The 27169-nt window shown below is 40.4% G+C and overlaps 1 protein-coding gene and 1 long non-coding RNA gene across 3 annotated transcripts in view; one reads left to right on the forward strand and one right to left on the reverse strand.

Moving 5' to 3' along the window:
- Positions 1-27169, reverse strand: part of FAM124A (family with sequence similarity 124 member A) — an 84720-nt gene that overhangs the window by 5592 nt on the left and 51959 nt on the right. The gene's annotated exons all lie outside the window — the stretch shown is intronic.
- LOC106557581 lies at positions 1972-13950 on the forward strand. 2 transcript variants are annotated; one of them, XR_005376121.1, is made up of 5 exons: positions 1972-2096; positions 5277-5645; positions 11544-11679; positions 11795-12011; positions 13393-13950. It is a non-coding gene; the product is annotated as an uncharacterized LOC106557581 (long non-coding RNA). The 2 variants fall into 2 exon arrangements; XR_005376120.1 differs by lacking the exon at positions 1972-2096 and having other exon boundaries at positions 4826-5645.

Raw genomic sequence — 27169 nt, forward strand, 5'->3', positions numbered from 1 at the left:
GGGTGTTTATTTATTTGTTAAAATATTTTATTTGAGAAGGCGCACAAGCAGGGGAGCAGCAGCGGGAGAGGGAGAGCAGGGCCCGACCCGGGGCTCACCCAGGACCGGGTCACGGCCTGGGCCGCAGGCAGCCCCCCCCCGCCCCCCAGGCGCCCCGAGAGGCAGCGTGTTAGCTGCCCTGTCCGTCAGGGGCCCCGGGGGCCCCAGGGGCCCCAGCGGCCTTCCTTCCTTCTGCCTTCGGGGATTCTCGGGGCGCCTGGGGGGCCTCGTTCGGGGCCTGCCCGGGACAGGAAGCTGTGTGCTCTAAGGCCAGGGAGTGGGGCACCGATGGGGGAGGCCGCTGGGACAGCGGAGCCTCAGGCCCCAGGGGCGCAAGAGGCGCGCCCTGCTCCCCCACCCTGCTCCCCCTGGGCCCTGCTCCCCCACCAGGCCCTGCTCCCCCTGGGCCCTGCTCCCCCACCAGGCCCTGCTCCCACCCCCAGGCCCTGCTCCCCCCAGATCCTCTCCCCCCCAGGTCCTGCTCCCGGGGTCCTGCTCCCCCTGGGCCCTACTCCCCCGCCCAGGGCCCTGCTCCCCCAGGTCCTGCTCCCCTTGGGCCCTGCTCCTCCACCCTAGGCCCTGCTTCCCCCTGGGCCCTGCTCCCCTCCCCAGGTCCTGCTCCCCCAGCCCTGCTCCTGGCAGGTCCCTGCTTGTCCCACAGGGACCAGCATCGCTACAGCTGAGAGCCACTCACCAGGGGTTCAGTTAACGCTTCCCTGGGGGTGACCCTCTGAGTCCAGCACCTCCTGCACCCCGCCTTTCCGGGGAAGCCCCTCTCCGCCCTGGTGGCTTCAGGGCTGCCTCAGGTGACAGCAGGCGACCTAGGCGATGCACCGTGGGGTCACCTTCTTTGTCTTTGAGGCAACACAGGGTCGGGACTCACCGGGACTCACCGGAAGCATGTCCCCGGCCCCTTTTGCTATTTTTGGAGCAGAACAGCATTAGAGCAATGAATCTGCTTAAGGCAACTACCAGGGAGATGAGCTTATGTCTCTGGAATCACCAAACAATTAAAATGCAGCAATGGCCCAGAAGCATCTCACGCACCTTGGAGCACAGGCAGCTTGCGCTCAGGGAAGGGGGTCGGAGCTGCAGCCTGCTTGCCGGCCAACCGGTGGCAGTCGGCTTATTTCCGCAGGTGGGCGCAATCCCCAGGGAAGGCCGCACTGCCCGGACCCTCCAGGGCACGGTGACGCTGGGGTTCTCTCTCACCCTCACCTCCTCGTTCGCAGAAAGGTCACTCCCTCTTGTCCCTGGCACACACACAGCCAGCGTGGCGCTGTCTACCACGTAACGACACAGCAGTAGAACTTTTACCCCACAGACTAATAAAGAAATTGGGGTAACTCAAGGAAATTGGGCAATGGGTTCACATGAGAAATCAGATTTTTGTTCTAAAGATAAATACATCTTCTCCTTTCACTGTCCTCTGGGAAGTTTTCATATAGCCTGTGTTGTCTTTGAAATTACTTTTAAAACTTAAAATTATTTAAGAATTATTATTTTTAATGATTTTACTTATTAGAGAGAGAGTGCGAGCAAGCAAGAGCGGGGCTGCGGAGGGGAGGTGGGAAGAGCAGATGGATGGAGAGGGGGAAGCAGACTCCCCGCTGAGCAGGGAGCTGACCAACCGACCAACCGGGGCTTGATCCCAGGACCCCGAGATCCTGACCTGAGCCAAAGGGAGACGTTTAACTGAATGAGCCGCCCAGGTGCCCCTAAACATTATTTTACTAAAATAAATCTTATTGAAATAGAGTTGATATACACACTATTCATATGACATAATTATTCTATGTTCATATATGTTGTGATCACCGTAATGAGCTTAGTTAATCTATCAGCACTGAGAGCTAAGAATCTTTTCTTGTAACAAAAACTATTAATCTGCTCTCTTGGCAGTTTTTGATTGATAAGCCAGTCCTGTTAACAGCAGTCGTCAAGCCGTGCCACGTCCCGGGGCCTTATTTATTTTATCGTCAAAAGTACACCTTTTGAACAGCTTCACTCCCCAGCCCCCAATTCTGGCAGCAGTCACCAGTCTGTTCTCCATATCTGTGAGCTTGTTTTGTTTTGTTTTCAAATCCCCATATAATAAGTTCGATCGTGTGGTACCTGTGTTTCTCTGACTTGTGCTTAGCATACTGCCTTTGAGGTCTATCTGTGTTGTTGCAAATGGTGGGATTTCCTTCTTTCTTCCATGGCTGAAAAAAAAAAATTTTTTCTTTAGACATTTGCCCACTGATGGGCACACAGTTGGCTTCTCTGTCTCGGCTGTTGTAAATAATGCTGCGGTGCCCACAGGTGTGTGTGAGCAAGGCTCTTTTGGTGTTAGTGTTTTCATTTTCTTTGGATGAACACTCAGAAACGTAACTGCTGGATCATATGGGAATTCCATTTCTGGGTTCTGAGGAACCTCCAGAGTATCTTCCACAGGGGCTGCAGTAATTTCCATTCCCACCAACGGCCTTGACGCTGTGTCTTTGACAACACGGTATTTGTCTGTTTGATACTGGCCACTCTGAGGAGTATGAGGGGGTTTAACATCTGGGGTTGAGATTTGCATTTCATGGATGATTAGTGACGGTGGGCACAATTTTATGTACTTGCTGGCCATCTGAATGTCTTCTGTAGGAAAAAAAGTCTCTATTCAGATACTCTGCCCATTTTTAGAATCAGGTGTTATGTCCCTGAGTTATACGAATTCTTTATATATTTGGATATTAGCTCCTTATCAGATATAAATATCTGAAAGTATTTCGTCCCACTCAGTAGGCTGCCTTTGCATTTTGTTGATGGTTTCCTTGGTGGTGCAGCAGCTTTCTAGTTTGATGAAGACTCCCTATTTTTGCTTTTGTTGCCTTTCCTGGTGTCAAATTGAAAAAGGAAAAAAAAAATATCACCAAAGCTGATGTCAAGCAGCTTACCTGTTTTCTTCTAGGGGTTTTTATAATTTCAGTTCTTATATTCAAGTGTTTAATCTGCTTGGAGTTCATTTCTGTGTACGGTATCAAACAGTGGCCCAGTCTCATTCTTTGGCACATGGCTGCCCAGTTTTCCCAGCACCACTTACGGAGGAAACTTGTCCTTTCTACGTTGTAAATTCTTGGCTCCACTGCTATAAATGAACCAACCACGTATGTGTGAGTTTATTTCTGGGCTCTCTATTCTGTTCTGTGGGTCTGTGTGTCTGCTTTTATGCCAGCATCGTTTTTATTGCTAGAGCTTTGTAATGTAGTTTGAAATCAGGAAGTGTGATGCCTCCAGCATTGTTGTTTCTTGATGAAGACTGCTTTGGCTATTCGGGATCTTCTGTGGTTCCATCAGTTTTAGGATTATTTGTTCTAGGTCTATAAATAATACCATCGAGATTTTGATAAGCATTGCATTGAATACATAGATTGCTTTAGATTATATGGACATTTTTATGATATTAATCCTTCCAATCCATGAGCATGGGATACCTTCTCGTTATTTGTATCTTCTTGAATTTCCTTCATCAGTGTCTTATAGGTTTCAATGTACAGGCCTTGCATCTTGGTTAAATTCATTCTCAGGTATTTTATTCTTTTGATGAAATTATAAAGGTGTTTTCTTAATTTCTCTTATGGTTTGTTGTAAGTGTATAGAAATGCAACTCATTTTTATATATTGATAATTGCGATATATGTTGATATATTGATATGCTGAAATTGATATTGCAACATTACTGAATTCATTTATTAGTTTTTTAAAGATTTTATTTGTTTATTAATGAGAAACACAGAGAGAGAGAGAGAGAGAGAGAGAGAGAGAGAGAGAGGCAGAGACACAGGCAGAGGGAGAAGCAGGCTCCACGCAAGGAGCCTGATGTGGGACTCGATCCTGGGTCTCCAGGATTAGGCCCTGGGCTGAAGGCGGCGCTAAACCGCTGAGCCACTGGGCCTACCCTGTTATTAGTTTTAATATTTGTTTTAGCATAGGCTTAAGGGTTTTCTTTTTCTTTTTCTTTTTTTGCTTAAGGGTTTTCTGTGTATAGTATCATGTCATCTGCAAATAGTGACAGTTTTATTCCTTTCCACTTTGGGTGCCTTTTATTTCTTTTTCTTGCCTAATTGCTCCAAGACTTGCAATATTATGTTGAATAGAAGTGGTAAGGGTGGGAATCTTTGTCTTGTTTCCAGCCTTAGAGGAAAAGTTTTCTGCTTTTCACCACGGACTTGTTATATTATTTATTTATTATTTTGAGGTGTGTTTCTTCTATACCCAACCTATCCAGATTTTTATTGTGTTGAATTTTGTCAAATGCCTCTTCTGCATCTATTGATAGGGTTGTACAGGTTTTCTCCTTCCTTTGATAATGCAGTGTATGACACTCACATGCAGATGTTGAATCATTCTTGCACCCCTGAAAGAGAGCACACTTGATCATGGTGTATCATCCTTTTGAAACTCTCTGGAGTTCTTGGTTCTGGATGTCTGTATCCCTCTGCAGGTTAAAAGTGTTTTCATCCATTATTTTGTCAAAAAAGTTTTCTACTCCTTTCTCTTCTCCATCTGGGGACCCCTACATGTGGATGTTAGTCTGTTTGGTGGTGTCCCATAAGTTCCTGAAGCTACTTTCACTCTTGTTCTTTCTTCTCTTTGCTGGTCTAATTGGAGGCATTCTGATGCCTTGTCTGGGAGTTTGCTGATCCTTCCTTCTGCTTCATCTAGTCTGTTGTCAAACCCTCCAGTGCATTTTTCAGTTCAGTTATTGTTTCTTCAGGTCTATGACTTCCTATGTGGTACTCATATTTTGTTTTTGTTGAAGTTCTAACTTTGTCTCATTTTCTCCGGAACTTAGTATTTTGGTCAGGTAAAGCACTTGCCTCTGTTTCATTAAGGTTTTTTCTTCTTCTGAGATTTTATCCTGTTCTTTCATTTGGAACAAGTTCCTTTGTTTCTGTATTTTCTTTGACTCTCTGTGTTGGTTGCTATGCAACCATAGAAAACAGCCACATTTCCCAACCTGAAGGAGTGAGATCATGAAGGAGATGAAACTATTATTCAACCTTGCTCTAGCTCTTCATGGTATCTCAAAACTTTGTGTTTGTCCAAGCCTCCTATTTTGTTCCTAGTGGCTCCCAATAATTGAGGGTGCACTAGGACCTGTGGGTGCCCCAAAGGGAGATCTCAGTCAGCAACTAGATTCAAGCTGATTGAAAACAAGAACCTAAGGCAACAGGATTTAAAATGTGCAAATGTACCTCTTTCAGGGGAAGCGTGGGAGACAGGCGTTATTGTCTGCCCCTCTGCACTGAGCCCTGGGCTGACGGCCAATGAAGAGCCATTTCTTTGTTTGTTACCTTCCCACTGAATCTGTGAACACAAGCCTCGCTGGACACCAGGGCCAAGCTACCAAGGAATGTTTTCTCAAGGTGGCAGCCACAAAATCTGGGCCACCAAAGAAGTATATAAGCAGCTCCTTTCTTGGAGACACTGGAAACATGGGGCTAGGAAGAGGAAAAGTGTGAAGATGGTGCCCACCAGCCTTCCCAGTCTCTGAAGAGGTCGTCAGTGTTCAAATAAAAGCATGCCCCACAGGCCACAGCTGTACAGATAAGCTAATAAGCTGCTTTTACAGAGTGAGTATTTCAGTCTGATGCCTCTTTGCTGTGCCCTGCAGTACAGCTGGTTAAGAACTCCTTTTCAGTTTGTTATAGCCCCATGGAGCCTGTAAAAGTCAAGGCCCGCAGGCCACCAGAGCCAAGCAGCCTCTCCTGAGTGGCAGCTGCAAAAATCAGGGCACAAGAACTAGTGTATAAGCTCCTTTCTGGGAGAAACTGGTGACCTGGAATGAAGCAGAGGAAGAGCACAAAAATAGCACCCACCTGCAGCTGTTTTGTGAAGTATTTCAGTAGGACCCTGGATGTGTGTTAAATTAGATGCCTATCCCTCAGGTGAAGCTTTAAAATATGCAAACAGGTTTTGTTCACAGAAAGAGTTGATGCATTTTAGTTGGCTGTCTCTATGCTGGGTCCTGGGGGTGGGTAATTCTAAACAGCCCCGTGAGAACTACTTCTCAAGTCCCTATATCCTGTGGGGCTCTTGGACATGAGCCCGATGGGTTTTCAAAGCTAGATGTTTTGGGGACTTATCTCTCAGGTACAGGCCTTAAAGAGTTGCAGTACCACAAGAAGAGTTCAAACTCTTTACTCCCCAGGGACAGGTTCCAACTCGAGATAGCCTCCTTGACGGTGGGTTACTTTGCCTGGGCTGAGATTCGTCGTGAGACTGTGTCTCAGTCTCTCCTACCATTTTTTTTTTTAAATTTAAGTAACGTTGACAATGTTATATTAGTTACAGGTGTACAAGGCAGTGCTTCAGCAAGTCTATATGTTATGGTATGCTCACCACAAATGTAGCTCCACCTGTCACCATACAACACTACTGCAGCACCGACGATATTCCCTATTCTGCACCTTTAATCCACGTGACTCACTCATGCTGTAACAGGAAGCCTGTACCTCCCACTGCCTGTCCCTCTGGCAACCATCAATTTATTCTCTGTATTAATGTGTTTGTTTCTGCTTTTTCTTCTTTTTATTCCACTTAGCATATTACCCTCTAGGTCCATCTGTATTTGGATGTGTGTGTTTGTGTGTCTACACACACACATACATACACACGATGGCAATATCTTATTCTTTCTTATGGTTGATATTCCATCGTGTGTATGTATGTATGTGTGTAGACACACACACACACGTTTATCCATTCTTCTCTCAGTGGATACTTGCATTGTTTTCGTATCTCGGCTCATGCTACACTAAATAGAGGGATACATATGTCTTTTTGAATTAGTGTTCTTGTTTTCTGTGGCCAAATACCTAATAGTGGTATATTGATATGCTGAAATTGATATTGCAACATTACTGAATAGTGGAATTAGTGGATTTTATATTTTACAACTTCCCCCATTTTCCACAGTGTCTATACCAACAACAGTGAACAAGAATTCCTTTTTCTGGGATCCCTGGGTGGCTCAGTGGTTTAGTGTCACGTTTGGCCCAGGGCGTGATCCTGGAGACCCGGGTTCAAATCCCACATTGGGCTCTCCCCATGGAGCCTGCTTCTCCCTCTGCCTCTCTGTCTCTCTGTATCTCTCATGAATAAATAAATAAAATCTTTTTAAAAATTCCTTTTTCAGTATATTCTTACCAACATTTATTTATCTTTTTTGATACTAGCTCTTCTGATAGGTGCTGATATCTAACTCATTGTGGTTTTGATTTGCATTTCCCTGATGTGGAGTGATGTTGAGCCATCTTTTCATGTGTCTGTTAGCCATCTTTATGTTTTCTTTGGAGAAATGTCTATTCAGGTCCTCTGCCCATTTTAAAATTAGATATTCTTTTGGTGTTGAGTTGTATAAGTTTTTTATATATTTTGCATATTATCTCCTTATCAGATATATCATTTGCAAATATCTTCTCATTCAGTGGGTTGCCTTTTCATTTTGTTGATAGTTTCCTTCACTGTGCAAAAGCTTCTAATTTTGGTGTAGTCCCAATAGTTTATTTTTGCTTTTGTTTCCCTTGCTTTAGGAGACATATCTAGAAAAATGTTGCTAAGGCCTATGTTCGAGAGGTTACCGCCGCCTATGTTTTCTTCTAGATGTTTTATGGTTTCAGGTCTCACATTTAGTTTCTTTTTTAAAAAAAAGATTTATTTTTTCTGGGTGGGAGAGAGGGGGAGAGAACATGAGCACAAGCAGGGGGAGGGGCAGAGGCAGAGGGAGACAGAACCTCAAGTAGGTTCCCTGTTGAGTGCAGTCCTGGGGCTCAATCCCACTACCCTGAGATCATGACCTGAGCTGAAATCAAAAGTCAGGTGCTCAGTTGAGCCACCCAGCTGCTAGGCTCTTGATCCATTCTGAGTTTATTTTTGTATATGGTGTAAGAAAGTGGTCTAGTTTCATTTTTTTGCATGTAGCTGTCTGGTCTTCCCAGCACCATTGGTTAAAGAGACTGTCTTTCCCCTATTGTATATTCTTGCCTGTCTTGTTGAGATTAACTGATCATTTAAGCATGGGCCCCACTTCTGGCTCTCTGTTCCATTCCATTGATCTCTGCATCCATTTCTGTTTGCCAGTGCCATCCTGTTTTGATCACTATCACTATATCTTGAAATCAAGGATTATGATAGCTCCAGGTTTGTTCTTTCTCAAGATTGATTTGGCTACTCAGGGTCTTTTGTGACTGCACACAAATTTAGGATAATTTCTTCTGGTTCGAGGAAAAATGCTATTAGTATTTTGATAGTGATTGTACTGAATGTGTAGATTGCTTTGGGTAGGACAGCCGTTTTAACAAATTCTTCCAATCCATCAGCATGGAATGTGCATTTGTTCATGTCACCTTCAACTTCTTTCATCAGTGTTTTATAGTTTTCAGAGTAGGCCTTTCACCTCTTTGGATAAGTTTATTTCTAGATATTTATTCTTTTTTGGTGTGTAAAGTTATAGAATTGTTTTCTTGATTTCTCTTTATGCTACTTTGTTGTAGGAAACAAAACCAGTTTCTGTGTATTCATTTTATATTTTACTACTGCACTGAATTCGTTTATTCTAATAGTTTTTTTTTGGTGAAGTCTTTAGGGTTTTCTATGTATAGTATCATGTCATCTGCCAATAGAGAAAGTTTAACTTTGTCCTTATCAATGTGCCCTTCTTTCTTTCTTTTTTTTCTTTTTGCTGTGGCTAGGACTTCTAGTCACATGATGAGTAGAAGTGGCAAGAGTGGACATCCTTGACTTTTTCTTGATCTCAGGTTTTCACATTGCGTATGATGTCAGCTGTAGGTTTGTCATCTATGGCCAGTATTATCTGAGGTATGTTCCCTCTAAACCCACTTTGTTGAGTTTTTATCATCAACAAATGTTGACTTTTGTTACATGCCTTTTTTGCATATACTGAGATGATCATATGATTTTTATCCTTAGTTTTGTTAATATTGTGTATCACATTGATTGATATGTGAATATCAAACTCCCCATACATCCTGGAATGAATCCTACTCGACTGAGGTGAATGATCCTTTTAATGTATTACTAAATGGAACGTGCTGGTTTTTTATTGAGGATTTTTACATCTGTGCTTATCAGGGATACTGGCCCATAGTTTTCTTCTTTGTAGGGTCTTTGTCTGGTTTTGGTACCTTGTAGAACATATTTGTAAGCTTTCCTTCCTCTTCTATTGTTTAGAATAGCTTGAGAATAGGTATAAACTGGTGTTTGGTAGATTCACCTGTGAATCCATCTGGTACTGGACTTTTGTTTGTTGGGAGTTTTTTCATTACCAATTCACTTTTGTTACTATTAATTGGTCTATTCAGATTTTCTATTTTTCCTAACTCAGTTTTGGAAGATAGTATGTTTCCAGGAATTTATCCATTTCTCCTGGGTTGTACAAGTTTTTGGCATATAATTTTTTTTGTGGTAGTCTTTTGTATTTCTATGATGTTGCTTTTTTACTTCTGTTTTGTTTCTGATTTTATTTGGGACCTCTCATTTTTTTTTCTTTGAGTCTGGCTAAAGGCTTATCAATTTTATTTACATTTTAAGGAACCAGCTCTTGGTTTCATTGATCTTTTCAATTTTTTTTTCAGTTCTTATTTCATTTATTTCTGCTCTGGTTTTTTTTTTTTTTTAATTATTATTTCCTTCTTTCTACTACCCTTGGGTTTTGTTCTTTTTCTAGTTCCCTTAGTACTAAGGTTAGATAGTTTGTGATATTTATTTTTTGAGGTAGGCCTGTATCACTGTAAATTCTTCTCTTGGAAGTGCCATCATTGTATCCCAAAGATGTTGGCCCATTGTGTTTTCATGTATTTTTTAATTTCCTCTTTGATTTCTTTATTGACCCATTCATTGGTTGTTGTCTAGCTTCCACATGTTTGTGTTTTTTCTAGTTTTATTTTTAAAAGATGTTATTAATATACTTGAGTGAGAGATCACCAGTGTGTGAGCGGGAGGGCCAAAGGGAGAGGGAGAAGCAGGCTCCCCATTGAGCAGGGAGGCCGAAGCAGAACTCAATCCCAGGACCTCGAGATCATGGCCTGAGCTAAAGGCAGATGCTCAACTACTGAGCCACTCAGGTGCCTCTCCAGGTTTTTTTTTTTTTTTCTTGTGATTGATTTCTACTTTCATACTATTATGGTTGAAAAAGACACTTGACAGCATCTTTTTATGATTGATTGAAACTTATTTTGTGGCTTATAATGTGATCTCTCCTGGAGAATGTTCCATGTGCAGTTGAAAAGAATGTTTTTCTGTTTTTAGATGTAGTGTGGGCTGGGCTCCTAGGGTACTCTGTGATGGGCTGCCCTGGTGGAATAGTGGCAGGTGAAGCAGATGCAAGCCAGGGTGTCCTGGGGCTTTCCACATGGAGGGCACACTGCAGGGCACCTGCTCTGGAGCTGAGCTATGGCACAGGATAGGTGATGCTGGGGTGCTCCACACATGGGGTTAGAACTGAGGCAAGCATGAGATGTCCCAGTGCGCTCTGTGCTGGGAGTACCCTAGCAAGCCTGCTGAGGCGGAAGTGGAATGAGCCCAGGGTACCAGGGTATTCCAGGTTGCTTGGGCCTGTGTCACCTTCGTGCAATAACTAGAGATACAGTGAGTGCTGAGCAGAGTCCTGATGTGAGCAGCACTGTGCTGAGGTGACCGAGGAGGTGAGCTGGCTAGGGTACCTGGACCCTGTTTCCATCTGCACTGTCAAACTTGGGGATAGGGCACTTAAACCCTGGTGCTTGCCTGCCCCTTGGGCTCAGGGAGAGTTTCAGCAGCTCCCCCACTTTTTGGCTGGTTCTAGGGTCAGGCCCTTTATATTCTAGGTGCTCTGTTAAACTGTAGTCTTATTTCCCCCTGTGCCCTAGGACAGAGGAATCGTCCCACAGCCTCTTTACACTACCTCTCCCCGCTTCAGTTCACAGTGTCAAGGGTGGGTGGTTCCCTTCGTGCCTCCATCTCTCTTGATGTTCTCTACGCAGCTTCTCTGTCTTCTGTTGTGCAGAAGCTGTTCATTTAGCCCTCAGTTCTCAGGAGGAATTGCTCTATAAATAGGTGCAGATTTGGTGTGCCCATGGAGGACGGTGAGTTTGGGATCTTCCTACATTGCCATCTTGGATCAGAACCCCACACCCCCACCCACTTTGATGTGGGTGTTTTTCTCATTTGCCTGATTTGTGGGGTTTGCTTAACTAGCTTTTGGGTTTCCTTCAGAAGAAATTGTTTTTATATGTAGCTGGAAGGAGGTGAACTATGTCATCCTCCCAAACTAAAACCCTGTGGCTTTCTGTTGTTGTTGGTGGTGGTCATTAGAAAGAAATGAGGACAATTCAGAGGAAAAATGCAAGTTTCATTGTAAAGATAAACAAAACCTGTGTATATTTGGTGAAATCATGGATTTTTCTAGATAGAACATTTGAAAATCATCTGAATGGTTTCAGACTAGATGGTCCTTTGTTCATTCCTTATAGAATGACACAAGATAATACACAATATAAGGAAAGTACTTATTCTCCAGAATTGGCAAAATGGCAGCAAAGTGATAACCATCCATCCTGACTGACCTCCTGCTAACTTCGCTCCAACACACCAATCTGAGTGATCTTGGTAAGTACAAATCTGACCATGTCCCTGGGCAGAACTGACTTAGTAGTAAGCGCTACAACACTCCTCCAGCCTTGGGTCTTTCTGGAATTGTAATCTCTGTGTTGAAACTGTTTAGAACAGGCATTGTTACCCAAAACATCAGGCTGGCTTACATCGCCATGACTTCATGCTCTTCTGGATGCTTGGCTCCTTAGAGAACACCTGCCCATCTTCAGAGAGCAAACCCAAGGTGATGCTGTGAAGCCTTATCTGGCAACCTCCCCTCTTTTGTGAACAGTGCACATTCACTTCTGTTGGGCATATTCCTAAGAGTGGAATTGCTAGGGCACAAGGTGAGTTGTTTTTGTTTGTTTGCTTGTTTTGTGTGTGTGTGTGTGTGTGTGTTTGTTTGTTTTTAGCTTAGAAGGCACATCCAAACCGATTTTGTTTCAGTTGCTTCACATCCTCACCAATATTTGGTGTTATTGTTCTTTAAAATATTTGCCATTCTAGTGGGTAATGATATTTCACCCTGATATGAATTGGCCATTTCCCAGATGACTGATGATACAATATCTTCTTTATATATATACTGAATTTTCTTTCCAGATGTATACACTGCACATATCATCATTAATCTTTTAAGGCTGGTACTTTGCTGTGTTTTAAGAAATTGTTGCTACCCATCTAGCAGCTATTCTAAATCACAGGGTAGGGGATCAAACAGACAAAGGCTTGGAACCCTGAGGACTGTGGGCTGCCGTCTATAAGAGAAAGAAGTAAGCATGTATCTACTAAAAACACTATTTGTCTTTTCATGAACCTGACCTTAAAAATCACCAAAACACAGATATTTTTGCAGAAATGTACATTTACATAGAGGAATTGGGTTAGCTATAAAATCTTCAATCGCTGCTGTAAGGCTTTTAGCAGCTCAGTTGAATGACTTCTAATACCTGCACAAATGTTGGTATTGGTGCCTATAGGCACTCAATAGATTCCTATTGAATGAAGGAATACAAAATACATATGAGGTAAAAATACATATTATCTAAAAGTGCTTATTATCAAGGGAATTTTAAGTATGTACAAATCCCCATAAACCACAAATGGTTTTTATAAGAAAAGATGACAAGGACTCTGGTATTATAAGAAGGTGGCAAAAACATCTATAGTAAATAGAAAATTTTGAAGTAAAAAAATGCCTTAGGGATCAGCTTTGTTTAGTATGAGTAGCAGCTCTTAGGAAAGTGTGACAAGTATCACAGGAGATACTAAATAGAATGGGACTATGAACAACTGCTAGCTCTGACTGCTCTGGTATATATTAAAAAGCTATCCATTTGAGGAACAACAGAAAAAATTAAGGTCATAGATCTGAGAATTGGGAGCTGAAGCTGATAAATTTAATGATAAAATCTGTAAATCTAAAAAACTATTCATGAAAGGAGCATATTCATGCCCATATGTAAATTTTTCTCTAAGTTCTGTATTTCTCCCTGATTATTTTTCAGTATGACTTATGTATTACCCTACTACTGGCTGTAAAATGAAAGGATAGACTGAACTGACTTTGTATTAACAAAGGGTTGTTACAATTTGATTAAGTATAACTGATTTAAGGAATTTCAAAAGAGAAATATTCCTTGTCATAGTTCAATGAACAGATCTTAGAAGTAGCTGGCTGACATGATTAGCAACACCTTAAGCAAAAATCCTATTTTTTGAAATTAGAGTGAAGAAATCCTACTTGAACTGTGAAGCATCATCAAAAGAAACAATCTCTTTCTGGGACTTCCAAAGTAAGGATAAAAGAGGGAGAAAGGAACAGAAAACATAATGATTGAAAACTCCCCCAGTCTGGGGAGGGATATGATCATCCAGGCACAGGAAGCTCCAAGAGCAATCTTTACCAAGACACATTATAATCAACCTCTGAAGAACCAAAGACAAAAATCTCTAAACAAAGAACTATTACCTACAAAGAAATCCCAAAAAGGTCTTCAGCAGATTTTTCAGCAGAAATCTTTCAGGGGAGGAGAGAGTAGGGTGATATATTCAAAGTGCTCAAAGAAAAAAAACTCATCTAAGAATACTTTACCCAGCAAAGCTGTTATTCAGACATGAAGGAGAGATAAAGATATTCCTAGATAAACAAAAGCCACCAAATCGACCTACAAGTAATGGTAAATGAGTTTTCAAACTAGAACAAAAGGATGCTACTTAGTAACATGAAAATATATTAAAGTAAGAAGCTTACTGGTAAAGGTATATTAAAATTCAAAATAATAATGCAATGGTGGTATGTAAATCTCTTTGAAACCTAGCATATAGGTTAAGAAACAAAAGTGTTGAAAATAACCATAGCTACGTTATTTTGTTAATGGCCGCAATATAAAAAGATGTAAATTGGGACATCAACATAAAATGTTGGGGGGCGGAGACAAGTAAATGGGTAGAACTTTCTCATGCAATTGAAGTTACCAACTTAAAATAGATGGTTATAACTACACCATTTATCATGAAAGCAGTAAAGCAAAAGCCTATAATGGATACACAAATGATAAAGAATTAAAGCAAACTGCTACAAAAAATGACAACAAGAAAGGAACTATATAAAACAATCAGAAATCAATTAACAAAATGGATACAGTGCATCCTTACTTATCAATAATTACTTTAGATGGGCAAAATTCTCTAACAGACACAGACTGGCTGAATGGGGGAAAAATAAAAACCCATTTGTATGCCGTCTACATAGGACTCAAGCAGTAAGGACATTCACAGGCTAAATGTCAAGGGATCAAAAAAGATATGTCAAGCAAAGAGCAACCAAAAGAGAACAGAAGTAGTTATCTGAGACACACATTAAGAGTATTATTATGCAATGATAAAAGGGGTCAATTCATCAGGAGGAAATAACAATTCTAAATATATATGCACCCAATATGGGAGCATCTAAAAAAACCTGATTTGTTAACAGATCTGAAGGGAGAAATAGACAGCAGTGCCATAATAGGAGAGGACGTCAGAATGCCACTTTCAACAACAGACAGACCATCCAGATATAAAAATAAGGTAATGGATTTGTTACACTTTAGACCAGACATAAAGAGAATATTCCATCCAATAGCAGCAGAATACACATTCTTCTCAAGTGCAGACAAAACATTCTTTAGGAAAGATTACATGGAAAAAAAAAAAAAGGAAAGATTACATGATAGGTCACAAAAAATGTCTTGGCAAATTTTTTTTCAAAGATTTTATTTATTTATTCATGAGAGACACACACAAAGAGAGAGAGAGAGAGAGACAGAGACACAGGCAGAGGGAGAAGCAGGCTCCACACAGGGAGCCTGATGCGGGACTCGATCCCGGGACTCCAGGGTCATACCCTGGGCTGAAGGCAGGTGCTAAACCACTGAGCCACCCGGGGATCCCTGTCTTAACAAATTTAAGAGGGAATGGTACTAAGTATCTTTTCTGACCTAGTGGTCTAAAACTAGAAAACAGTAATAGGAGGAAAGATGGAAAATTCACAGTTGTGAAGATTAACCTACTCATGAAAAACCAATGGGCCAAAGAAGAAATCAAAAGAGAAATAAAAAAAATATACAAAGACAACTGAAAATGGAACTACAAAATATCAAAAAAAAGCAGTACTGAAAGTTCAGAGCAATAAATGCCTACATCAAGAAACAAGGATTTTAACCAACCTCCCTTTGACCTCGAGAACTGAAACACCAATAAGCTAACTCCAACGTTAGGAGAAGGAAGGAAATAAAGATCAGGGCAGAAAAAATGGAACACTGGCTGAAAAGTTTAATAGGAAAAGTCAATGAAACCAAGAGTAGTTTTTGTAAGATAAACAACATTGACAAACCCTTGGCTAGACTCACCACAAAAAGGACTCAAAATCCGAAGTGGAAGAGGAGATGTTAAAATGGATACCACAGGAATACAGAGTAACATGAAAGACTACTATGAACAATTATATGCCAACAAACTGGACAATCTAGAAGAAATGGATACATTCCTAGAAATACCCAATCTATGAAGACTGAATCATGAAGAAATAAAAAAATCTGAAACGACTGACTGTTGTCAAGGAGATTTTATCAGTAATCAAAAATCTCTGAATGAAGAAGCTCAGGACCAGAAGGCTTCACTAGTAAATTCTATAGAACATTTAAGGAAGATTTAATACCAAGCTAGCTTAAACTCTTTCAGAAAACAGGAGAGGAGGGAATACTGCTAAGCTCATTTTATGAGGTCAGCATGACCCTGATGCCAAAACCAGATAAAGGCACTAGAAGAAAAAAAAATTACAGGCCAGCATCCCTAATGAACATGGATGGGGATATTCCTCAAAACTGATTTCAATAATACATTAAAAGATTCATACACTATGATCGAATGCAGAATTGTAAGGATGGTTCAACATTTGCAGTCAATGTGACACACCACAGTAACGAAATGAGATGGAATTACATAATCCTCTCAATAGATCAAAAAACATGTAATAAAACACATCTATTTGTGATAAAAACTCTCAGTAAGAGGGGTTATAGAGGGAATATATACCTTGATATAATAAAAGCCACATATGAGAAAACCACAGCTCACATACTCCATGGTTAAAAGCTGAACACATTTCCTCTAAGATCGGGGACAAGACAAAAATATCTACTCTCCCCACTTCTATTCAGCATACTATTGGCAGTCCTAGCCAGAGTGGTTAGGGGAAAAATGACATAAAGAGGATCCAAATCAGAAAGAAAGAAGTAAAACTCATGATATGCAGGTATAATGAAAACCCTACAGACTCCACCAAAAAAACTATTAAATTCAGTAAAGTTGCAATATATAAAATAAAAACTGTTTCATTGCTAGACTTGAATATCAATCTATTAGAAAATTAAGAAAACAATCCCATTTGCAAGTGCATCAAAAAGAATAAAATACCCAGGAATGAATTTAACCAAGGAGGTGAAAGATCTGTACAGTGAAAGCTGTAAGAAGACCTTGGTGAAAGGGACTGTTAAAGACACACATAATGGAACGATATTCTGTGTTCACAGATTGGAAGAATATTGTTCAAATGTGCCTACTGTGCAAAGCAGTCTACAGCTTTGATGCAATTCCCGTCAAACCTCCAATGGCATTTTTCACCAAAATAGACTAATTTTAAAATTAGTATGGAATCCAAGAAGACCCTGAATCCTTAAGGAAGAACAAAGCTGGAGGGATATGCTTCCTGATTTCAAACGACATTACAAAGCTACAGTAATCAAAGCAGTATGGTATGGTATAAAGACATGCAGATCAATGGAATGGAACAGTCCAGAAATAGACCCATGCATATAAGGTGAATTTATGACAAGGCAGCCAAGAGTGTACAACAGGAAAAGGACAGTCTCTTCAATAAATAGTGCCGGGAAACTGGAAGGAATTAAACTGGACCGCTACCTTATGTCATCCATAAACAAAAATAAGCTCAAAATGGGTTAAAGACTCCTAGAGAAAACACAGGATGTAAGCTCCTTAACATCGGTCTTGGTGTTGATCTTTTGAATCTGACACCAAAAGTAGAGACAGCAAAGACAAAAATAAACAAATGAGAACACATCAAACATTTTGGCTTCTACACAGTCAGGGAAACCATCAACAAAATAAAAGGGGACCTATGAAATGGCAGGAAATATTTGTAAATATTTGTAAATCATATCTGATAAAGGGCTAATATCCAGACTATAGAAGTTCTACAACTCACTAAGAAAAAGCAAAACACAATAATCTGAGTAAACAATGGGCAGAGGATTTGAATAGACATTTTTCTAAAGAAGATATACAGATGGCCAACAGATATATAAGATATTCAACATTGGTAGTCATCAGGGGAATGCAAATCAAAACCACAATGAGATATCATCTCCCACCTGTTAAATGATTTTTAGAAAAAAGGCAGGTAACAAATGTTGGATGTGGAGGAAAGGAAACCCTTAAACACTGCTGGTGGGAATGTAAATTGGTACATCCATTGAGGAGAAGAGTATGGTGGTTTCCCCCAAAATTGAAAATTTAATTACCATATGATCCAGCGATTTCACGCCTGGAACATCTAGCCAAAGTAACGGACACCAGTATCTTGAAGAGATACCTGCACACCCATGTTCACTGTAGCCGTGTTCACAACAGGTTGTTTCCACATCTTAGCTAAGTGACCATCGACAGATGGACAGATAAACAAGATGTGGTATATACACAATGGGATGTTCCTTAGCCATGAAAAAGAAGGAAATCCTGCCATTTGTGACAACGTGTGTGGACTGTGAGGGGATTATGCTGAGTTAAGCCAGACAGATAAAGACAAATATCCTTTACATGTGGAATCTAAAAATACTGAACTTGTATTTTGACAAAAACAGAGAATATAATGGTGGTTACCAGGGACTGGGGGAGCTGGGGAGATGTTACTTAGGGGTACAAACTCACTTATCTACTAAGTTCTGAAGGTCTTAGGAACAGCTAAGTGATTACAGTCAACAATACTGTGTTATAAACCTCCAAGTTGCTTAGGGACTAGGTCTCAACTATTCTCAGCAAAAATAAATAAATAAATAAATAAATAAATAAATAAACAAACAAACAAATAAATAAATAAAATAAAAATAAAATAAAATAAAATAAAGTACATAAAATAAAATAAAATAAAATAAAAATAAAAATAAAAATAAAAATAAAAATAAATAAATAAGTGTTATGGGACACGATAAAAATGTTAGATAATGCTACTGGAGTAATCATACTGCCATATATGTTTCCAAAGCAACATACTATACACCTGAAACTTACACAATATGTCAACTATATCTCAAAAAATATTGAAAGAACACCACTTTTATGTTATTTTTTGATCAATAATCAGGAGAAATGATATTTTTGGTTTGAATTATCCAGATAATTGCTGTAATTCTTCCTTTTAGTTTTCTAGTGCACTAACGGTATAATATTAGACTGTGGGACTCAGCTTTAGCCAATTACTGTATTATAGGCCTCAAAATTATTCATTAAAAAATACATGTATTTGAGAGCCTGACTGGATCTTAGAGATTAGTTTAATTCAAGGTTTCTCTTCCTCAGACAACTAACTAACACTTTGGGCTGGATAGTTCTTTGCTGGGAGTGGGTGGGGGCTGTTCTATGCATTGTAGGATGCCAGTCGCACCCTTCCTCACCCCTGCACTGTCACAACCAAAACTGTTTCTAGACTTTGCCAAATGTTCTCAGGCATAGCAGGGGTGGAAAGAGTCCCTCAGGTGAAAACCACTGCTAACCTTCTGTATTATGGAAACGTAATGCCCTTAGATGAGCTCAGGGATCAAGATTCTAGTGGAATGCCTCCCCATCATTTTTTAAAGTTAAAATTTCATTTTTATAAGCTGAAATATGGGCAGAGGTTTAAAAAGAAAGTAGTTCTACAAAGTTTATAGTGGGGGAAAAAAGGCTCTGCTCTGACCTCGTCTCATTTCTTAGAGCAACACTGTTCACTAGCACTTTCTGCAGTGTTGTGGCTATGTGCTGTCAGGTACGGTAGCCACTGGACTGTTCTCCCCTGGCTTTGGCAGGTGTTAGAAACCTGGGAGCCCACATTCTTGAAGCCAGGCTGGTGGTGTTGCTGTTGAGGATACGGAATTGCACTTATATTTGCTGGGTTCAGTATAGCACTCCTACCCACAACTGTGTTTGGGATCTTCACATCTAGGTTTGCTGGCCCAACTTTCCAGAGAATAAACTTCAGTATTCTATGGAATGAGGAAGAGGTGGCTGATTTGAGGTTCACATGCTGTGTATATTGCAATAAAAATTTATTTACAAAAATAAGCAGCAGGCCAGATTCGGCCCATGGTTCTGCTTTGTTGAATCCTGTCAACAAACTTTTGCACCAATTATCCAATTTTACTGCTCCCTTACCAAGGCCAGAACCACTGCATGCACTCTGGCACATCTCCCTTGGTCACCCTCCTCCTGCCTCCTTCCTCAGGGCCCTGGTAACACTGGGCCTGAGACATCGAGTCCTGGCCATTCAGTAGCTCAGAATGATAAAGAGAAGAGACGATGAATAGTCCACTGGTTTGTGAGGGCAGGTAGGGAACATGGTTTGGGGACCCTCGATCTTGTGGGGGAACAGAGGGGAGGTGTTCTCCCAAAGATAACCTATTGGCCTGCCATGCCTCCAGTGCTCCTATATGGAGGTGGGGGGGTGGGGTGAAAGGAGTTCCAGTTCTCCTGAACTGGCCCAGCCAGCGTGCCTCGAAGAGGGAAATGGCTGGGCTCACAGGTGGATTTTCTCTGAACTTAAAGTATGGGATACCTATCACCTCCTTTGTTTTTGGCTTGGACTCCAATCACTAATTCATGGGTAACTGTGTGCCTCTTGCCATTTTCTAATATAAATCAATAAGAATGAATTATCAAAACTCAAAGGCAGTATTTCAAGTCTGAGTTAGCTGCCCATATGTCACAAGGAACCACACCTAAAATAAGGCAACATGGATTCATGTCTACACACCATTTTCAAAACCTACCAGTGGACTTGGTCATTATACATTACTGTCAGACTAGTGCTGGTCATTATGGTCCCCTCCTGGCCATCCTCAACTTTGCCTCCCGCTCCATGATCAGGATCACTGAATACACGTGTTTACCAGAAGAGATTTTTTTAAGATACACGTATTTGCCAGAACAGAGTCTTCAAAATCCCAGACCGCCTTGAAATCCTGCTGAGAGGCGCAGAAATGAAAGCAGAATTTATTGTATTACATAGGCCAGTTTATAATCCTGGACGCATATAAAAATTAGCCTTTAAAAATATCGCACTCCAGGGCAACTGAAACAATCTCTGGGGTGGGTATCAGTGGAAAAAATCTTAGGTGATTTTACTGTGGAGCTGTAACAGGAACCACTGTTTTAGGCCAGTTTCCTGATTTACTCCTAGGCCTAGCTTTATGTTTCTTGTGCCTGGGACCCATACTCATTTTTATGGCTACTGAAAGTGTATATTTTCAGGATTCTGTACTTTTCAAAACTTTAAAAACTCTTTTTCTATTGCTGGACAGATGGCAGAGTAGGATGACCTTAGCTCACCTTATCCACATACAGTTAGCACATCACATTATACGTATTATATCAGTGTCAGCAACCCAGAAAATGACTGGCAAACAAACTTAACAACTAAATGTAGAGAAGCAGTCACACTGAAGAGGGTAGGCAGGGGAGGAGACATGCTGGGGAGCTAAATGACCTGTACGATCATCTGGAACAGAGGGACCCATGGATTCAAATTGAGGAGAGAAACAGACTATCACACCAGCAAACCTATGGTAGGAAGACAAATACCCATAACATTCGGCTTTGAAAACCAGAAGGGCTGAATTTCAGGAGTTCTTATAATTAACAGGACTTAAAAACTGGAATTTTAAAAATCAACAGGCTTGGCTCGGGGAAAATTGGTAGGGCAAGAGAAAACCTAGCACAGAAAACAGCCTGTGGAGGAACAGCATAGAAACAGCAGTTTGAAAAACACCTGGGGCATGCGAGAGGGAGAGTTGTTTACTAATTTCAGATCCTGTCCTGGAGGGTCAGAGATCACGGGGAGAATCTTCCAGGAACAAAGGAGCTGGCAGGTGCCATTTCCCTTCTCAGCCCCCCAGCATCAACGCATGGCCACCTGCAGGAACCAGCCTGGCACTGATACTTGCTACCATCACACGTCCTGCTTTCTGCTCCCCCTACACCTCAGTGGACCTGCCTCTTCTAGCCAGACCCACTTTATTCCTGGTGCTGCGGGCCCCCCCTTCACCAGAAGACCAGAGCAAACCTTGCTAACACTGTCCTGCCCTGGCAAAAAAAATTATTCAAAATGAGAATAGATTTTGGGAACTCAGCCACACCATCAAGTGTAATAATATTCACGTTATAGGAATTTCAGAAGAAGAGAGAGAAAGGGGGCAGAAAATTTACTTGAAGAAATCATAGCTGAAAACCTCCTGAATCTGGGGAAGAGAACAGAAATCTAGCTCCAGGAGGCACAGAACTCCTCCAACAAAATCAATGCATGGAGGTCCACGCTAAGACATACAGTAATTAAAATGGCAAAGGGTTGTGATAAAGAATTTTAAAAGCAGCAAGAAAAAAAGAAGACAGTTACACACAAGGGAAACCCTATAAGGCTATAATCAGAGTTTTCAGCAGAAACTTTGCAAGCCGGAAGAAACTGGCATGATATAATAAAAGTGCAAGAAGGAAAAAATCTGCAGCCAAGAATACTCTATTTAGCAGGGCTATAATTCAGAAGAGAAGGAGAGATAGAGTTTCCAGACAAACAAAAGTTAAGGGAATTCATGACCACCCAACCAGCCCAACAAAAAATGTTAAAGGGTTGGGGTTAGGGTTTAGAGTAGAAAAGAAAGACCATAAATAAGAGTAAGAAAAGTAGGAAGTACAAAAGCAGTAAAAATAAGTATACCTGTAAAAATCAGCCAAGGGACTCACAAAATAAAAAGATGTAAAGTATGATACTATATACCTAAAATGTGGGGTTAGGGGAGAGAAGTAAAGAATAAGTTTAAGCAACATCAACTTAAGATAGACTGCTATAGGCCTAGGATGTTATATACAAACTTAATAGTAATCACAAATCAAAAACCAGTAATAGATGTGCAAAAATAGAGAAAGGAATCCAAATATGTCACTAAAAAAGGCAACTAATCATGAGAGAAGAGAGGAAGGGGAGGAAGGAACAAAGAGCTGCAAAATCAACCATAAAACAAGTAACAAAATGGCAATAATACATACTTATCAATAATTACTTTAAATGTAAATGGACTAAACACTCCAATCAAAAGGCACAGGGTGATGGAATGGATTAAAACAATGAACACCACCACCACTCATCTCTATGCTGCCTTCAAGAGACTCATTTCAGACCTAAAGATATCTGCAGATTGGACGTGAGGGGATGGAGAAGCATTTATCAGGCAAATGGATGTGAAAAGAAAGCCGGGTATCAATACTTACGCTAGACAAAATAGACTGTAAAACAAAACTATAACAAGAGATGAAGGATATTATCATAAAGGGAACAATCCAACAAGAAGATATAACAATTATAAATATTTATGCACCCAACATGGGAGCACCCAAATACATGAACCAGTTATTAACAAACATAAAGGAAGTAATCTATGGTAATACAATAATAATAGTGCACTTTAACACCCCCCTTACATCCATGGATAGATTATCCAAACAGAAAATCGACAAGGAAATAGTGGCTTTGAATGACACATAGGACCAGATGGATCGAAGGGATATATTCAGAATGATCCATCCTAAAACAGCAGAATACATATTCTTTTCAAGTGCACATGGAACATTCTCCAAAACAGATTACATATTAGGCCACAAAACAAGGCTCAACAAATTAAAAAAAGATCAAAGTCATACCATGTATCTTCTCTGACCACAATGCTATGAAACTAGAAATCACAAGAAAAAAATCTGGAAGGAGCACAAATACATGGAATTTAAATAGCATGCAATGAATTGGTCAACCAGGTACTCAAGGAAGAAATAAAAAATACGCGGAAACAAATAAAAATGAAAACAATGGTCCAACATCTTTGGGTTACAGCAAAAGTGGTTCTAAGAGGGAAGTTTATAACAATACCTCAAGAAGCAAGAAAATCTCAAATAAATAACCTAACATTACACCTAAACGAGCTAGAACAAGAACAAACAAAACCCCAAACCAGTAGAAAGAAGGAAATAAAAAATTAGAGCAGAAAGAAATGAAATAGAAATTAAAAAACAATAGAACAGATAAATGAAACCAGGAGCTGGTTATTTGAAAAGATCAACAAAATTGATAAGCCTTCAGCCAGACTCCTGAGAGACAGAGAGAGCGAGCGAGCAAGAAAACATGCAAGTAAGAGCATGCTCAAGCAAAATCAGAAATGAAAGAGGAGAAATAACAACTAACATCGCAGAAATACAAAGGATTGTAAAAACTATATGCCAACCAATTGGACAGCCTAGAAAAAAAGTGGATAAATTCCTATAGACCTATAACCTCCTAAAAGTGAATCAAGAAGAAAGACAAAATTTGAAGTGATTGATTACCAGGAAGGAGATTGAATCCATAATCAAAAAACTCCCAGCCAACATAAGTCCAGGACCAGATGGCTTCACAGGTGAATTCTACCAAACATTTAAAGAAGAGTTCAAACTATTCCAAAAAATAGAAGAGGAAGGAAAACTACGATGTTCATTCTATGAGGCCAGTATTACTCTGACACCAAAACCAGAACAACGTAGGTTCAGAGGGAACACGGCTTACTATCTTATAAACCTGAAACTAATATAATGCTGTATGTTAACTATACTGGAAATTGTAAAAACAAAACAAAACAAAACCCAAAACTTACTTACTTTCTGTGAAATAAACTCTTACAACCTTCCAGGCCCCCAAACCTATGCCTCTAAAAAACCATGAAAACCAAGACCCAGAATATTGGGCCTGGTATAATTTGCACTGAGAACGCCAGCGAGAAAGGCAAGAGTGAGGACAAAGGAATATTCTTTTCTCTTTGTTGTATCCCCCTCTCATATTAATCAGAACAGCATTCACTTTTTCCCCATTTTGTGTAATTATTTTGGCTAAAGTATACTTAACATGTCCTCTCAATTAACTTTGGAAAATGGATAATGGAAACCCTGAAGAGTAAGTTTCCACTGCCATGTTCCCCTCTCAATAATTATTTTCAAGCTCTGTTATCTGGAAATCTGCTTTAATAACAAAATGTGCTTTTTAGCGTTGAATCCTCCTCGGTTCCAACTTCTGCTGTGGCTTACATAAGTTTCTTCTTGCGGTATTATCTGTTAACTCACTGAAAACAGAACTATTGAATGCATTTGTAATGCTTACGCCAGAGACACAAGGCTGCCTGCATCAGAAGAGCTCATCTAACTGCCCCACAGAACAAAGACCCGGGCTGAACAAAACCTCCGTCCAGCCTTCCCCAGAACACACAGACGTCATCATCATTGTACGTTCTAAAGAGCAAAGAAGGATCTAATCTTTTCCACGAATCTGCCTCACTGGGGAAAAATGTTGACTGTTGAGATTAGTCTTGTAATAGCAAGGCTTCCACTCAGCAAACAGGATTTAGGGCGGTACCTCAAAGTTTCACGGGTTAGTAGTATGTCAAGAACTCACTATTATTTGAAAGGCAGCAGGACTCATTATGTCCTTGGGTACTCTCCCGGCTAGAACTGTGTGTGGGCTTTCCTGGGTGATGAAAAGTAAAAATATTAAATTAAAAAAATATATCCTATCTTTGAAAGAGCTTACTATTCAAGACACAGATGCAGAAACAGAAGGACCTAAAGAGGGAACAGCTTGATAGATAGGCAACACATATGTCAATTAAATGACCATTTTTTTTACTGAAGATAAAGGGATACAAGTATCTTCCTATATTGTAAAGAGTGAGTCATTTCAGGCTTGTATTTTCAGATATGGCAACAAGCTGTCATGTATTCAGTTGGGTACTTGCCTGAAGAAGTACCGGCCACTCTAACCTGCGGAGATACCTGGGCTGGAGGATAAATTTAGGAATGAGGTCACTGCTCCAGGTTGGACCCACTGTGAGTTGAAGGGGACCGTCAAGGGGATGGACCAGATCCCAATTTCCATGGGATCTTGGAGAGCCTTAAGACAACAGCCTCCCTCCCAGAATGCCATGAGTGAGAGTGGGTCCCCAGAACTGCCTCTTTGGTCTTGAACCCACGCAGTTCAGTAGCAGGGTCCTTGGATTTTTCTACACTCTTGGGGGCCCACCGCAGCTGTACATAGACTAGTTTTGGCTGGGATTAAACTAATTTTCCATTAATTACTCACTTAAACTTCTGGAATTTCAGTGTAGGTTTTCTTATCTGCTTTTGTGTGCAGGAAACCATCTAAAAACTACTTTTGGAAAATTAATATCCAATTAATAAGTTACCAATCTCAAGCATAGTTTATTCTTAAACTTACTGATTTGACTTCAACTCTCAGATCTTATTATTCTAATCTATCAAATGTTAACAATTAACACATTTTTAAAAGAGCTCTTGCAGCTTAATTAAGTAATTTCCTTTCACATTGTAAACTGTATTTATACATTTATTGTATTGATTTTCTAAGTAGTTAAGTGACTGCTGAACTGATTAATAAACAAAACCTTTAAAATACTTTAAAAATTCTTGTAAATCTGATCAATTAAACAGATAAAAATGGTGAATCTTAAATCCTCTTAAATGTTTCAATTTTATAAATTTATTAAAACTTCACCCTATACCCCTCAAAATCTAAAATATGATTCAGTTCTAAACTACATTTTATTTTTTAGAAGATTTTATTTATTTTAGAGAAAGAGTGCATGTGAGTGGGGGGAGGGACCAGAGGGAAGGAGAAAGAGAATACCAAGCAGACGCCCGCTGAGCATGGAGCCCAACTCAGGGATTGATCTCAAGACCCTGAGATCATGACCTGAGTCAACATCAAAACACTTAACAACTGAGCCACTCAGGTGCCTCTCTAAACTATATTTTATTTTATTATTATTATTTTTAGATTCTATTTATTTACTCACGAGAGACATAGAGAGAGAGAGGCAGAGACACAGACAGAGGGAGAAGCAGGCTCCCTGCAGGGAGCCCCATTCAGAACTTGACCCCAGGACCCCGGGGTCATGCCCTGAGCTGAAGGCAGACGCTCAACCGCTGAGCCACCCAGGTGCCCCCCTAAACCCTATTTTAAATTGGAATCACAAAGTTGATCTCTTGTTCTAATAGACCAAATTCTCTAAAACACAACAAATTCTTAAAATGTCAAAGATGAACACAGTATTTCTGAACCTAGAACAGAAATTTTAATATTATAGGTTTTGTTTACTTTATTATTTCTGTACTTAATTCTAGTTTTTTTTTTCTGGGATTAAAACATAAATATCCACTAAAGGGATAACTATGTTATTGCAAATAATTTGGGGTTGCTTTTCTAGTTAACTGCATGGATGGCTGTTTGGCCAGGAGATGTCCCAACAAAGGAGGGGCAAATAGGATTCTCGTTTATGGTCGCTATAACAGGGATTCCAGGACTTAGAGGGCCCATCTCTGTGGCTAAGTCAAATCATTATGTGATTCCTCGCCACTAACAGACTTCTGCAACCTCCTCTGAGATGGTGGCTGACTTCATCACTGCCTCATCAGGTCTGCAATGTCTCTGTTTCTCTGAAGATATTTACATGTTACCCCGTTGAATTCTACATTTCTCAGGGCTTTGCTGCCTCTACAGTCTTGATAACCAAATGTTCTTGGGTTCATGGAGAAAAGCAGATGAGCCCGGAAGGCCCAGCTATTTGAAATGTCTCATGTGAATCTGGTGTTAAAGGGATGACCCCAAAGC

The sequence above is a fragment of the Canis lupus genome, chromosome 22, assembly GCF_011100685.1.
Source record: "Canis lupus familiaris isolate Mischka breed German Shepherd chromosome 22, alternate assembly UU_Cfam_GSD_1.0, whole genome shotgun sequence".
Taxonomy (NCBI): domain Eukaryota; kingdom Metazoa; phylum Chordata; class Mammalia; order Carnivora; family Canidae; genus Canis; species Canis lupus.